Genomic DNA, 14,587 nt, shown 5'->3' on the forward strand with positions numbered 1-14,587 from the left:
TTGCTTCTGGATATTTCTAAGTATATATAGCTTCTCTCAATAGTTCTAAAATTTTTGGTCCCAGGACTACTTTAAACTCTTAAAAATTGAGTCTACCAAAAACCTTTCATTTATGTAAATTTTTTGGATTATGTTATGTTAGTCACTATATAGTACATCATTAGTTTTCGATGGAGTGTTCCATGATTTATTGTTTCATATAACACCCAGTGCTCCATGCAATATGTGCCCTCCTCAGTACCCATCATCAGGCTTACTTATTCCCCACCCCTCTCCCCTCTAAAACCCTCAGTTTATTTCCCCATGTCCATGGTCTGTCATGGTTCATCTTCCACTTCAATCCCCCCTTCATTTTCCCCTTACTTCTCCTAATGTAAGTTTTATATAATATTATTTATCGAAATTATCATAATTATCAAAATTATGAAATATTGAAAACACAAGCACATCAGAATAATGTCAGTAGCCTCTCGACAACTCATTTGTACACTCCTAAGAGCAGGAAAGTGAAAAGTCAAATAATGTCTACTTACTAATATATAAAGACCTTTATTTTATGGACTCCCTGAAAACATTTTAGCATCCCCAGATATTCAATGACTTTGAGAAAATCTTGCATATCACGTATGAATCAGGCTAGATATATAAGGATATTATTAGAACTTTTTTTGCAGAAGGGGAAATTTGGGGGAAAAATCCTAAAACATTCATCAATGTCAGAATGGATAAAAAATTTGTTATCTTTTGAGTTAGAATTTATGCAGCACTTAAAATGTTTACAGTGAATCTTGAAGTTTCAAGTATAATACAAAGTTAAAGAAGTAAATTGTAGAAGGGCATTAATTGCAGGCTGAATGTTTGTGTCTCTCCCTCAAAATTCATATGTTCAGATCCTAATTCCCAATGCGATATTAGGAATTGAGTCCTTTGGGAGATGATTAGCTCATGAGGGTGAAGCCCTCATGAATAAGATTAGTGCCCTTGAAAAAGGGACCCTAGATTGCTCTCTAGTCGCTTCCATCTTGCAAGGACATAGAAAGAAGATGACCGAACAAGCAAGTGGACCCTTGGGTTCTCATCAGTCTGTAACTCTAAGTGCTTTGATTTTGGACTTCACACTCTCTAGAACTGCGAGAAATACATTTCTTTGTGGTAAAATGTTACATTCATTAAAATATTGAGAGTGGAGATACAAATGTTATGTTATGTCACCTCTAAAAAATAAAATAAATTTTATAAGCCATTCATTCTTTGGCATTCTGTTATAGTGGAATAGGAGGTATCTATAATATGTTGCCTCTTACATACAATTTTTAAAAACGGATTTTATTTATTTATTTGAGAGAGAGAGGAAGAGCAAACACAAGCAGGAGGAAGTGCAGAGGGAGAGAGAGAAACAGACTGCCTTCTGAGCAAGGAGCTCCATGGAGGGCTTGATCCCAGGACCTGGAGATCATCACCAGCTGCTTAAATGACTAAGCCACCAGGTACCCCCTCTTAAATACAATTTTAAAATCAGGCCAAACAGTAAAGTATATAGTGTTTATTATAGATGTATGTGTAATATAATTATATGTATAATATAAACATGTGAAAGGATATGTGTCAAATTAGTTTTCTGTTTACCAGTTCAGAGAGAAAAAACAATTAGGAAAGATAAAATCAACAAAAGCAAATTTAAATTTAAGTGTAAAAACAAAATTTGATTTTAAAAATTTCAAGAGAGAAATAAAGCCCTGTGAATTTGCCAATACGAGCTTTCTATTTTTAGTCAAAAGTTTAAGAAAACAGACTTTTTAAAAAGAATTTTATTGTGTCAGGCAAATGAATACTTGCTGAATCTATTCATAACATTAGAAGACCATTTTTCAATGGATACATCATTATTGTGAAAAATTAACCCGAAGTGTTTCCCAAAACTCATTTAAAATTTTAGTTCTGAGGTAATAAACTTATAGCTCCTCATTTTTCTTTTTTAAAAAATCCATAGGTGATTTGTGATGCTTTTAGTGGGGGTGAAGGCAACAGATCGGGTTTACCATGTTCTGGATTTGATATTAAGACCATTTATCTTAAGGGTAACCTTTTGTCTGTTTACCCAATGAACTGCTAATCTGAAAAAAAAATCTGATTAGTTTTATCCGGAGTTAGATTCAATTTAGTGCAGACAACCTTTGCTGCTAACTGAGAAGGCAGAACTGTTTCGTTCTTTTTATAGGTATCTCCTTTCAGCCCTTCCTTGTAGGTCAGGGGCAAATTTAATCACTTTAATGCAGTTGATCTTAAAATTAATGGTGAGAGTGACCAGAGCCTCTGTTGTAGAATATGTCATATCATCTTATATAATATTTACTTCACTGCCCATCAATGCTTTTTGCCTGTCGTATGTTTGGAAAAAGATGAATAATGGTAAAACCATTGTAATCCTGCAAGAAAACATACAGATAACAGGAGAAATAAGCATGCATAGAATTGCTTTAAAATGTGCGAAACAAGACTGGATACAAATCAGGCAGATATGAAAAAATTTCTCAGGACTAGTAATTTTTTTCTCATGGGAAAAAGCAGTCAAAATCTCACTTCTGCATGAAAACCAATCTTTCTTTTTCTCAGGAACATGGCGAGGAGTTGTAGGCATCTTTTAGACATTCGTTTTAGGAACTCAGTTCCATCTTTGACAGACTAATTGCTTGTTCACTGAAAAGAAATCCCAACAACAGATAATGATCCGTGTTAGTTATACAATCCCTCTTCTGGTAATGTCATCTATGCTAGTGTTGGAAGGAGCTCCTGAAAAATGTTGTGCACTTAAAAGGCACTTTCTCTTTGATGGAAACATTGATTTGTCCCCCAAGTCCCAATTTAAAAAAATAGTAAAATAAATACATATTAAAAGACCTGTAAGGAGTAGCTACATTTTTCCTATCTGTGCAGTCAGTCGGCTCAGAACCCTGGCTACTTTATGTATATTCTCCACTTCAAATAAGCATCATTAGACACCAATCTACTAGTGCAATAACAGAGATGGTTTTCTTGGATTGTTTGCATCGTGTTTGGGAATATTTGGTTTCTGAAGGTTATAAAACAAACAAACAAACACACACACAAACAAAACAAGTCACTTTGTAGGGCACGGTCAAAGTTCATGAGTTAAATAAGCCACTTATGTGGTTCCTGATATTCCCTTATGTTTAATGTAAAGGAAACCTTCCTTTCTCTCTGTATAAGGGTGGTCATAGTTTTAGTGATTAGTTGAAGTAAATATGTTCTGTTTTGTGGTCAGATTTCATACGGGCATAGTTTAAATGTCAGTCATCACACTGAAAACATCTAGAAAGAAAGCAACTGGGAAGGTGAAGAGTTCAGAGTATATGTACTCTTTGGATCTCTTGAAGGATCTTGGCAAAGTTATGGTGGAGGGAGGGGATGGTAGACCAAGAGGAGGGAGGTTTGTTGGCTTCATATAACTGAGAAGTGATAATGTACATGAAGAGATACCATCTGTGCTGTTCCTGTTAGCAGAGCCAGCACCAACAGATGAACGTTACGAAGAAGTAATCTTAACATCGATGCAACAAAGAACTTCCTTGCAGTCTAAAGATGTAATTGTTGATTAGATTATAAACTCAGTGCTCCTCATTTCATTTATGAAGGTAGAACAAGATGCTTCTGTGCATTGGAAGATAGAAATTTTACATTCGTTTTTGAGTTTTGACGTTTGATTTCTCTTACTATGTCAGGTCTGGAGTCAGGCAGTGTGAAGTAGTCTTTGATATAATCTCCATAATAGTTCCCATAAAGAAGGGAAGTTTTGTGAATTGATGAGTAAAGAAATATATAGCCTTTCTCAGAGATTCAGTGGAAACAATGACGTCATGCTGATCAAAATTGAATGCTTTACCTAAATGAGATAGAGTGGCTATTCCTGGATGCCAAATTAGTATTGAGACGTGATACTAAGTAACAACAATGTCTGTCAATTTCAATACTTTGTTTGCCATGTACCTATATAGGAGAAAAAACAGAACAAGGATACTTAAAGAGGCTTCTGCAGAAGGTGAAGCCTTGTTACAACTTGGGTAACTGTTTTAGGAATAAAACCTCCATTATACTTGTTGGGTTTTCCTTTCATAATAAATATTACCAGCCACTTTTTCTTTCATTAGTTATATAGTTTAATTTACTGAACAAATGTATATGCAGGGTACTGTTATTGGTACTATAGATAACATAATTGAAAAAAATCTTTTCTTTCATGAAGAATCTATTATAATATATGTTGGGAGGAACAGGTAATAAATAAGTAAAAATATAAAGTATAAGGTAGCCTCTGGCTGTAAGAGGTTCTATGAAGAAAAGGCAATAAAGTAATAAAATGAGTCATGTAATAAGCTGTGTTTGCTGATGTGGACTGAGAGGGGATTCTATCTGGAAAAGTTTATTAGCTAGGATTTTCTAGGTAAAACCAATAGGGTGTGTGTGTGTGTATCACAATGAAAAGCTACTCTACTAGCCACTTCTTTAGCCTTTCGAATGGCTAAAATTAAAAGCTAACATCATTAAGTTTTTGTAGAAGATGTGGAGCAACTGGAATTCTCACAAATTGTTGGTGAGGTAGGACCACTTTAGAAAAATGTTTGGCAGTTGCTTATAGAGTTAAATACATCCTCACCAGATGACCTAGCATTTCTAGTCCTAGACAGTTACCCCCAAAGAAATAAAAACACATACGTAGGAGTGCCTGGATGGCTCTGGCTTCAGCTCAAATCATGGTTCCAGGGTCCTGGGATCGAGCCTTGCATTGGGCTCTCTGCTCTGCAGGGAGCCTGTTTCCTTTTTTCTCTCTTCCTGCTTCTCTGCCTGCTTGTGATCTCTCTCTCTCTCTCTGTCAAATAAATAAAATATTTTTTAAAATATACCTATACTTAGACTTTTAACTAGATTTTCACTGTAGCTTTAGGCAAAATAGCATAAAACCAGAAAAAACCCAATACTCATTGATAGACTGAATGTACAAATTGCTATTTATTTACACAATGGAATTCTACTGAACAATAAGAAGGAATCTGCTTTCAATACATGTTAAGCATGAATGACTGTCATAAACATTATCAAGTGAAAGAAATCTGTACATTGATATAGAAGAGTATATACTCTATGTTATGTATACACTCCAAAGGCAGGAAATGAATCTATATTGAGAATTACCAGAATAGCAGTTGTTTACGAGGGAGCTGGAGATGGACTAGAAAGGATCATGAAGGGTATAAAAACAATAGTTGATATCTTGAGTGGGATGAGAGTTAACATTTATGAGAAGCCTTCACATTGTACACTGAAATCTGCTTATTTCTACTGAAGGTCAATTGGACCTCCATCTTACAGGTCTATGAACATGAAAGCTAGAAGAGTTAGAAGTCTAGTTCAGCAGTTTAGACAAGAGATGATGGTAGTTTGGAGGAGGATATTAGGATGGGAGCCGGGGAGCAGATGGGTCAGGGATGCAGTTTGCAGGTAAAGCAGGCAGGAATTGCTGATGGGTTTGGTCACCAGAGGTAAGAAATAAAGAGCATTCAATGATGCTTCTGTGATTTTGGTGAAGGCAAGTAGGTGAGGGCATGAGTCTTTCTAGAGACTGTGGAGACTAGAAAAGCCACAATGTTGCAGAGTGAATATGCATGGAAAGTAATGCATGGTAAGAGGAGTTCTGTTTTGACCACATTAGTTTGTGATAGTTTTTGGGTGTGTAAGCACAGGGAGCAGGCAGGTGCTTGCATAGATCAGTCTGGTCTTCTATAAAGGGCCCAGTCCTGGATGTGTACATTTGGAGTCATTAGCACTGAGATTATATTTAAGCTCTTGGAACTTTGAGATAAGAGAGTTGTCAGGTATGTGTCCTAGAGTCATACAGATACAAGTTTATTTCCTCTGTACAGCTATACTGGAATTCTCTAAAGGAAGAGATAGTATTGTCACAATCCTTTCTCATTTTTCCTGCAGAATGTCTTACAGAGAGGAAGACCTCACTAAATGTTAAAGTACTGACAAGTAAATGAGTACATTGAAAAATAGGGCTTTTTTTCCCTTGAATTAGGAAAAAAAGACATCAAAAGCAAAATGATTAACTGGTAAAACAGCAAACAAAAAATGAATCTGAGTTTGCAAAATATTTGTCAGTGTTTTCAGATGATCTATGAGAATAACATGTCTACTACTTTTATTGTAATGCATAAAAGGGTATTGTAATTGTGATGATTTGGGTTTTGGCTATGCCATTTGAAAAGTATGACTTTGAGCAAATTGCTTAATGACATATTTTTCACCTCTTTAAAACTGGGCGATAATCATATGCATAATGTAGGATAATTGAGCAGATCAAAGGAAATGCATAACATAAAACTCTTGATAAGTGGTCATGAGAAATGAAACTGAAATGAAAATGCTGGTCATTATCAATATATTTCTTTTGTTATTTATTATCACAACGGAATATCCAATGTCACATTTCTATGAGACTTTACTTTCACAGCAATCTTGTTAAAGCATTAGCCTGAAAATGATTACCAGGGCTCCTTGAATTTTAATTTGTACTATCAGATGGAAAAGTCTAGAAAGCATGCATCTTAAATGGAAGAATTTAGCATAACTTATGAGAACCTGATGAGGAGCTGCTTCCAAAAGGCAGTCGTTATGTAAAATTCTACAAACACATTATGGAGAGGGTTATCTACCTGTCAAACTGGCCTCAGCTTCTGTTTGCCAAGCATAGATTGAATTATCCTTGCAGTGGGTCATAAAGGCATTTCACTTGAGCTGATTTTTAGCTGAAAGCACAAAGGTAGTGGGCCTTATGTCAGGAGAATGCCATCACCCCCCATGATCTGTTTCCTCCAAAGTAGAAGATGGATGGAGCCAGAAAACTGCGTGCCTGGGGAGCGGTCAGCAAAGGCAGGCTCAGCCAGACCTTTGGGCTTGCATCTGTGATCCAGTCTTGAGTCACTTCCCTCCAGCCCGGGTGGTAGACAGCTCCGGGTTTGTACAGCTGGGTCAGATCACACAGGCATGGGAGTAGCACAAGGATGGAGAGTGTCATGGGATGTATCATGAGCATAGATGCCAAAGCAGCTGCTGCTGGCTGGTTCGACAATCACATGACACAACTGTGGGATTCCAGGAAACATAGTTTTTTCTGACGGTCTCCCCTAGAGCTTGTACAATCCTTACCAAAGCTCTTTAAGTTACACACAGTGGGGCCAAGGAGAAATGCCCTGAGTCCATGTTAGTAGATCTGAATCTGAAGACTTCCTCTATGCCTATTGACCTTATGACCTTGCGTGACACACTGGCTCTCCTTGTCCTGCTTGGTTTTTCATTGTAAAATTGGGGGACGTTATTACTTACTGGTTAGAAATATTTTGAATTTATGTGATCCAAATTATAGAATATCTGTCATACAGTCTGGCACACAGTAAGTCTTCAAAATCAGTTAACCCCACTCTGCTCACACTTGCTATGGTCTAAGCCAATGCTGCCTGGTAGAAATCTAACATAAGCCATACATATAATTTTAAATTTTCTCATAACCACATTTAAAAAGGTAAAAAGAAATAGAAAAAAAATTTAAAAATGTGTTCTAACACAGAAATCTACAATATTATCACTTCCTAAGTAATCAGTATAAAATTAATGACACATTTTCCACTTTTGTTTATATTTAAATTAATTATAATGAAATGAAATTAAAAATTCAATTCCTCAGCCTAATCACCACATTTTAAGTGTTTAGCAGTCAAATGTGGCTGTGGTGTCAGACTGTGAGGATCTAAAGGAGTATCATTTGTGAGAAAGCAGTGGATAGATGAAGACCGAATAAAGTTAGATTGGATAAAACTCAGCAGTCACTAGGAAAAAATGAGATGACTTTATCAAAAATGGTGTTGAATCTGGTACCTGGAGAATCACGTTATCATTTTGTAGAAATAGGGAAGCAGGAGTAATTTAAGGGGATGGATGTGTTGAAGATAAGAAAAGTCAATTATGTACATGCTGGCTTTGAGACGTTAGCAAAAGACTTCTGTAGAGAACACTCAGGAAGTAGACGGATGTGTCTGCAGGAAGCTTGGGCATTCTTTCTAGCAGAGGTGTGGATGTCAAGGAAACGGATGAGCTCTCCAAGAGGGAAAGGTTAGAGAAAGGAGTATGTAATGGGAACTGAGGGCGTCTGGTTTGCCAGTATTTAGATTGTGAAAGGAAGAGGAGTCAACCTAAAGGGATACAAGAAGACAGGAAAGTAGGAGAACCAAGTGCAGGCGATGTCACAGAGGCCAAGAGTGAAATGACTTTCTGAGAAACAGAAATGATGTGAAATGCTGTGTATGCTCCTGGAGAGAGATGGGGGAGTAGAAGGAGAAACAGCTCACCACTGGCAGCCACTGCATCTCTCCGAGCTGCACCTGCTATTTCTGCCTGCCCCCGCCCTCCTGCCCCCACTACGTCACACCATAGCATCATCTCATTCATCCACTGTTTTGCTCCAGTAGTCCCATTCATCAACAAGAAGAACAGCCCCGTCATTTTTCCTCCTGCTCGTCTTGCACATAATTTTGATGATTTGGTGGTTTCATTTGACTGTTCATCTATTAAATTTGTACTTATTCAGCTCCTACTTCCTGGTGCTCAGCACTGAGGTATAGAAATGAACAAGGTCCCTCTTTCTCTAAGAAGTTAATGTTTTACAGGAGGCTGCTTTGGGTGAATATGCCTATTCTTACTAACTCCAAATCAGCATTTGGAAAGGAAGCAACTTTGCTTTCCTTACCCCAGAAGGGGCTCTTCTGTATGAGAAGTTACCTGGGGGAGTGGAGTTATTCTGTATTTCTCTGAGGCATCCCAGTCCCAGTGTGCCTGGTGTTATACCCAACACATTCAGGCTTATGGTCTATGTATGCTAATTGATACTGGCTTTTAAACTTAATAAACTTAGTATGATGTTTCCTTTCATCATACCATCAGATCATTTCATGATAATGTTTCCCATTATCATAAATGGCTAAAAGCATAAATATCTAAGATTTGGAAAGCCATGGATTAGAGAATGTGAGAATATGTATTATCAGTATCCATGAGCTTATCTGGCATAGACTCTTAAATTCGCCAGACATACACTGATAGAGGTTACACCTGAATGATGCAGGCCTATTTTTCTTTCCTTTTTTTTTTTTTTCTAATAGTCTGGAAAACAACATCCACATCAAAAACTGTGAAGTACCTGGAATTTTACCCTACCTTCAAGGAAACTCATTAGGCTTCCATAGTTTTGTGATTGTGTAGAAGACAGGTAATTCCTCAACAAGTCAGAGCATGCGTATTTTATGGTTTTTTAATATTTATTTTTTTTATTTTAGAGAGCGAGTGAAAGAGGAAGCAGGGGGAGGAGCACAGGGAGAAAGAGAGAGAGAATCTCAAGCAGACTCCCCACTGACAATGAGGCCAAGCCAGGGCACAATCTCACAACCCTGAGATGGCAACCTGAGACAGAACCAAGAGTCCATCGCTTAACTGACAGCACCACCCAGGCACCCCAGAGCATGAGTATTTTTGTATTGGTCTCTCAAGACCCGTTCCCACCAGGTGCCGTGAAGAGGAAGCACACGATACCCGCATGTACAGAGGGTGGCATTTCAGGAAAAGAGCCTCTCGTTTAGGGACACTTCATCTTTCGCAATGGACAGAAAGCGTGTTTCCCTGTGTTCTTGAGTGATACACTATATTCATTAGATTGGATTTAAGCAGGCTTATTATGTGTTCATGGGGAGACCCCATCTCTGTCCTCACTAAACAAATGTTCCTGGATAGTGGGAGCAGAAAATAGGGCAGTGGGTGCCCTGCTTTACAAGACACACGACCATGTGACGGCTGCATGGAAAATTGTCCCTCAACAACCAGTCTTAAGACATGATGAGAAAAACCCAAGAAGAAGTCATTCTGTTTATTGTTACATGTGGCATGTCATAAATTGTTAACACATTAGTTCACAAGCTGAAAGCCATTTTACAGCTTTTTCTTTGGGGGAAGGGACTACTTATAATTATAGAAACCAGCTATTAATTAGACTTGAACTATTGTGTTGAAATGAGGATAACTTAAACAACCAGAGATCTCTGAAGCATATGCATCCTCAGCCATGCACCAACTAATGCAACTCATCTGAGAGAAGACTTGCCTGTTTCCTCACATACCCTTGGAAAAAAGCTCGATCATAAATATGACCGGTTTCTCAGTAAAATACTACATATGTGAATATGGCATTTTAGGGATCTATTATATGTTATAATAACACTTATTATGTGCTGGCAGAGGTGTGAGGTTTGCAATTATGCTAAGATTTTACAAAGTAGGGAAATTTTCAGCCAAGCACGATATCAAAAGATTCTGCTAATTACCTCTGGTAGGTTTTTTTGTTTTTGTTTTGTTTTATTTTTTTCCCCTTTAAATACATGTTACATATGCCATGTGTTTCTGGGAAGGCTGTTTCTCTGATCAATGGCAAAATCTCAGAATTTTTTATTGATAAATTTCACATTGTTGATTATATTATAAGCTAGAATCTTCTTCATAATACACAATTCATTAAAGTCTACATTTTCAGACAAAGTTGGATCTATTTTTTAAAACAGAAATCATTGAGGACATGAAATACAGAGTGACTAATTTGGAAGAAATGTAATGATTATCATACCTTCTATGTGAGTTTATTTTCTCCAACATTCAACAGTCTTTAGAGGCTGGTTTTGGGGAAAGCTATTTGTTTATCAAAACCCAGTATGGTTGATTATTTAACCAAGACTGTGGCTAACTGTGATTGGATATAAGTTTTTTTTCAAAATAATTCTTTTATATAAGTACAAGAATGGGCCAAACCACTCGAGTGGACATTCATATTAGATTATGACATTAGAATGGATTATGAATGGATATAAATTCTTTTTCAAGATAGTTCTCTTCTATCACTAGAATGGACAATAATTCAACATTGGAGAAATGGGCTTATCCTCTAATATGAGAGTATGAATCTTAACAGACTTCAGCTCATCAGCGATGATATCCTTTTAGACCTTAAATTTTGTATTTTTAAACTTAAATAAAATGACCTTACCTCTAATTTTATACAAGTATTTAATTGGGGTCATGTATTCAGCCTGTTAAGTTCTTTTAAAAATATTTTATTTATTTGGGGCAAGACACAAGCAAGGGGAGCAGCATGCAGAGGAAGAGGGAGAAGCAGGCTCCCCACTGAGGAGGGAGCCTAAGGAGGGGCTCCATCCCAGGTCCCTGGGATCATGACCCAAGCCGAAGGCAGATACCCAGCCAAGTGAGCGACCCAGGCACCCACGCTCTGCAAAGTTTTGATGCAATCTTTAAACATTTTCTCCTGTATAGTATAGTATATATACTATAGTATAATAGTACAAAAAAAATTCTCTCTTGAATTATTGGGTTTACAATTTTCCATTACTTCTCCTTTAGTCACATTATTCTTCCATCCTGTAATTCTCTTGAATGTCTCCTTGTACATTTTTCTTTAGGCTCTCATATGAACACAGAACATGTGCATGAAAATCAGATCATTATTTTACAAAAATCCACCATTCAACAAACTTATTATTATATTTTGCCTTTCTTATTTTTTTCAGAAAGCCCTTCAATTTTACATGCTTATTTCTAATTCTTCATTTTTAGTGGATGTACAAAAATACTTTCTGGCATGAACACATCATAATTTATTGATGCATTCCCCTAGTAAAGAGTATGTATTTTGGGGTGCCTGGATGGCTCAGTTGGTTAAGCATCTGCCTTCTGCTAAGGACATGACCTTAGGGTCCTGGGATACAGCCCTACATCAGGCTCCCCAGAGCAGAGAGTCTGCTTCTTTTTCTGTCCCTGCATTTGCATGTGCTCTCCCTCTCTCAAATAAATTAAATAAAATCTAAAAAAAAAAAAAAAAAGGAATCTTAAAAAGAAAGAGTATGTATTTTGTTTGCAGATTTTATGGTCACTACCAACAAACTTCCTGGTACATATATACTTACGTACTGGTACTTTTATTTCTATGAATAGATTTCTAGGGTGAGGTATATTTACATTAAAAAAATTTAATACGTGTTGTTAGGTTGCTTTCCAGAAAAGTGACATTTCTTACAATAATGAACACCAGTAACATCTTCTTTTTTACTCCTACCAACTATAGGGTTTTTTATTTTTGTGAGGCCGAGTATTATAACAAGGGGAACCAAATATCCAGGAAAGAATTCATTACTTCTCATTACTGAGAGAGGTTTCTTATTCTAATAATTATTATTGTTAGCCTGGACACCAATAATTACAATTATTGCAATCTACTTGTTAACTGAATCAAAGAATACTAGGTGGAATATTCGTGGAACTGCCTATAGTTGGTCATTTTTCACTTCAAGAATGGCAATTTCATATGGTTCAAACTCACATTTTTTTAATGATATTTTCTAGGATTTACATTGCTACTGCAGAATTTTTACAGTGATAATACTTAGATTCATAGGGCATGTGCTCCATGTCAGATATACTGCTCAGTACATTTTCTTATTTGTTCTTTATGACAATTCATTGAACGTATTCAAGGGGACACCTGTGTACTTACCAGTTTGGTATCAGATGCTATCCGGATTGAGGCTTGGTACCCTTTTCTCCCAACAGTAATTCCATTTCTAAGTTCAGTCTTGCTCCCATCATTCTTCATTCTCCCTTCTCCTTTATTCTTTGACTAGCCAGATTATTCTCTTGCCATAAAAAGGATCCTGCAGGAATGCTTTTCGTGAAAAGATACATTTGGTCCCTTAACTTCTCCCACATGTCAGAATTCCAGAAGTCAAGATACGATGATGATACATGTGCATTTAGATGGAGGAAGTTTAGCTATTGATTCTGATACCATCAACTTTTTTTTTTAATCTATATTCATGAATTTGTCAGTATTTTAATTTTTTTATATAAACATATATTTTTATCCCCAGGGGTACAGGTCTGTGAATCGTCAGGTTTACACACTTCACAGCACTCACCAAAGCACATACCCTCCCCAATGTCCATAACCCCACGCCCTTCTCCCAAACCCCCTCCCCCCAGCAACCCTCAGTTTGTTTTGTGAGATTAAGAGTCACTTATGGTTTGTCTCCCTCCGAATCCCATAACTGATACCATCAGCTTTTCAATTTGAAAATGATTTTCCAGGACTTTATCTATTGTTTAAATTTCCATCAGAAACTATTAAAAAGGTGAATGAATATCACTAGCTACTTTCTATTGAGACTACTCTCGAAGGTAATCAGTGATATCAGCTAAGCAGCAACATATAATCAAGTGAGATTTTAGAAATTCATATTTAAACACAAATTAAGGAAAGCAAATAAATGTCAAATGAATGGCATGTGAATAAAGAAACCTGTCATGGGTTAGTAGAAATAACTGAAAAGCAGTGATAACATTATAATCAGGATGTCAACAGAGATAAATGCCATTTATACAGGTGATAGGAAGCAAGATGACAGGTGGCAAAAATATTCAAGTGCCTAAATGTCATTTAGTAATGAATACTTTTTGACATCTTTACCTAAGATCAGGGCTAAAATTCTGTTCAAATCATTTTATAAAATTTTAAAATAACATGGATATATTTTCTCTTGTGCTCCAACTTTTATGTACATTCATCATTTCTTCTCAAGTGGTTTGTATTTCTTAATCGACTAGGGAAACTTCGGTCTGTTCTTTATTTGCTTCTCATAGTGAAAGATACATAGCATTGATTAAAAATGTTGATTACTTGAAGCACACAGTGGACCTTGGAGGAGGAAGGAAGTGGGTATCATAGTGTAAAATGTGCATACTAATAACCTGACATTGCTATGGGTCACCATTGTGCTAAGAGCAATATTACGATAGAGGTTAGAAAATTCAGTCTCTTGGTTCAGGCTGCCTGAGTTCATATCCCCTTTACTGGTGGTATGATATTGAGCAGTAATTCAACCTGGCTTTATTTCCCACACTCACAAAAAAGAGTCAACAATAGCATCTCCTTCATTGACTCATGGTGAGGTTTAAAGCAGTTAATATTTATAAAAGACTTAGAATGGTGTTTGGTACTCAGTAAGCACTCAATAAATTCATTGTTGGAACTATTTGTGATCGTTAACATTATTTAAATTAAAACATGGAAACTTAGAATTGACCAATGCACCCATTATTTATCCTCCGCCTGCATGGAATTTTGAGCAGTGATAAAAAGAACAGAGATTTGATCAGACAACTTGGGCTTAAATTCTAGCTCCCCCTGCTATCTAGCTATGAGATCTTATGCTAGTCAGTTGTTTCAGAGTCCCAACAGGAAGGAGAAGGTACACACGCTCTAAGGATTGAGGAAGGTTTGATAAAACAAAACAAAACTTGTCAATGGTATAGTCAGTGTTAGGTAAGCTGAGGAGAGATAGTGAACACCAGGGATTAGAAAACCTAGGACCACTGCAAGTCCAAGTTGAAGGGGAAAAGAGAAAAAGTG

The sequence above is a fragment of the Mustela lutreola genome, chromosome 7 (genome assembly GCF_030435805.1).
Source record: "Mustela lutreola isolate mMusLut2 chromosome 7, mMusLut2.pri, whole genome shotgun sequence".
Classification (NCBI taxonomy): Eukaryota; Metazoa; Chordata; class Mammalia; order Carnivora; family Mustelidae; genus Mustela; species Mustela lutreola.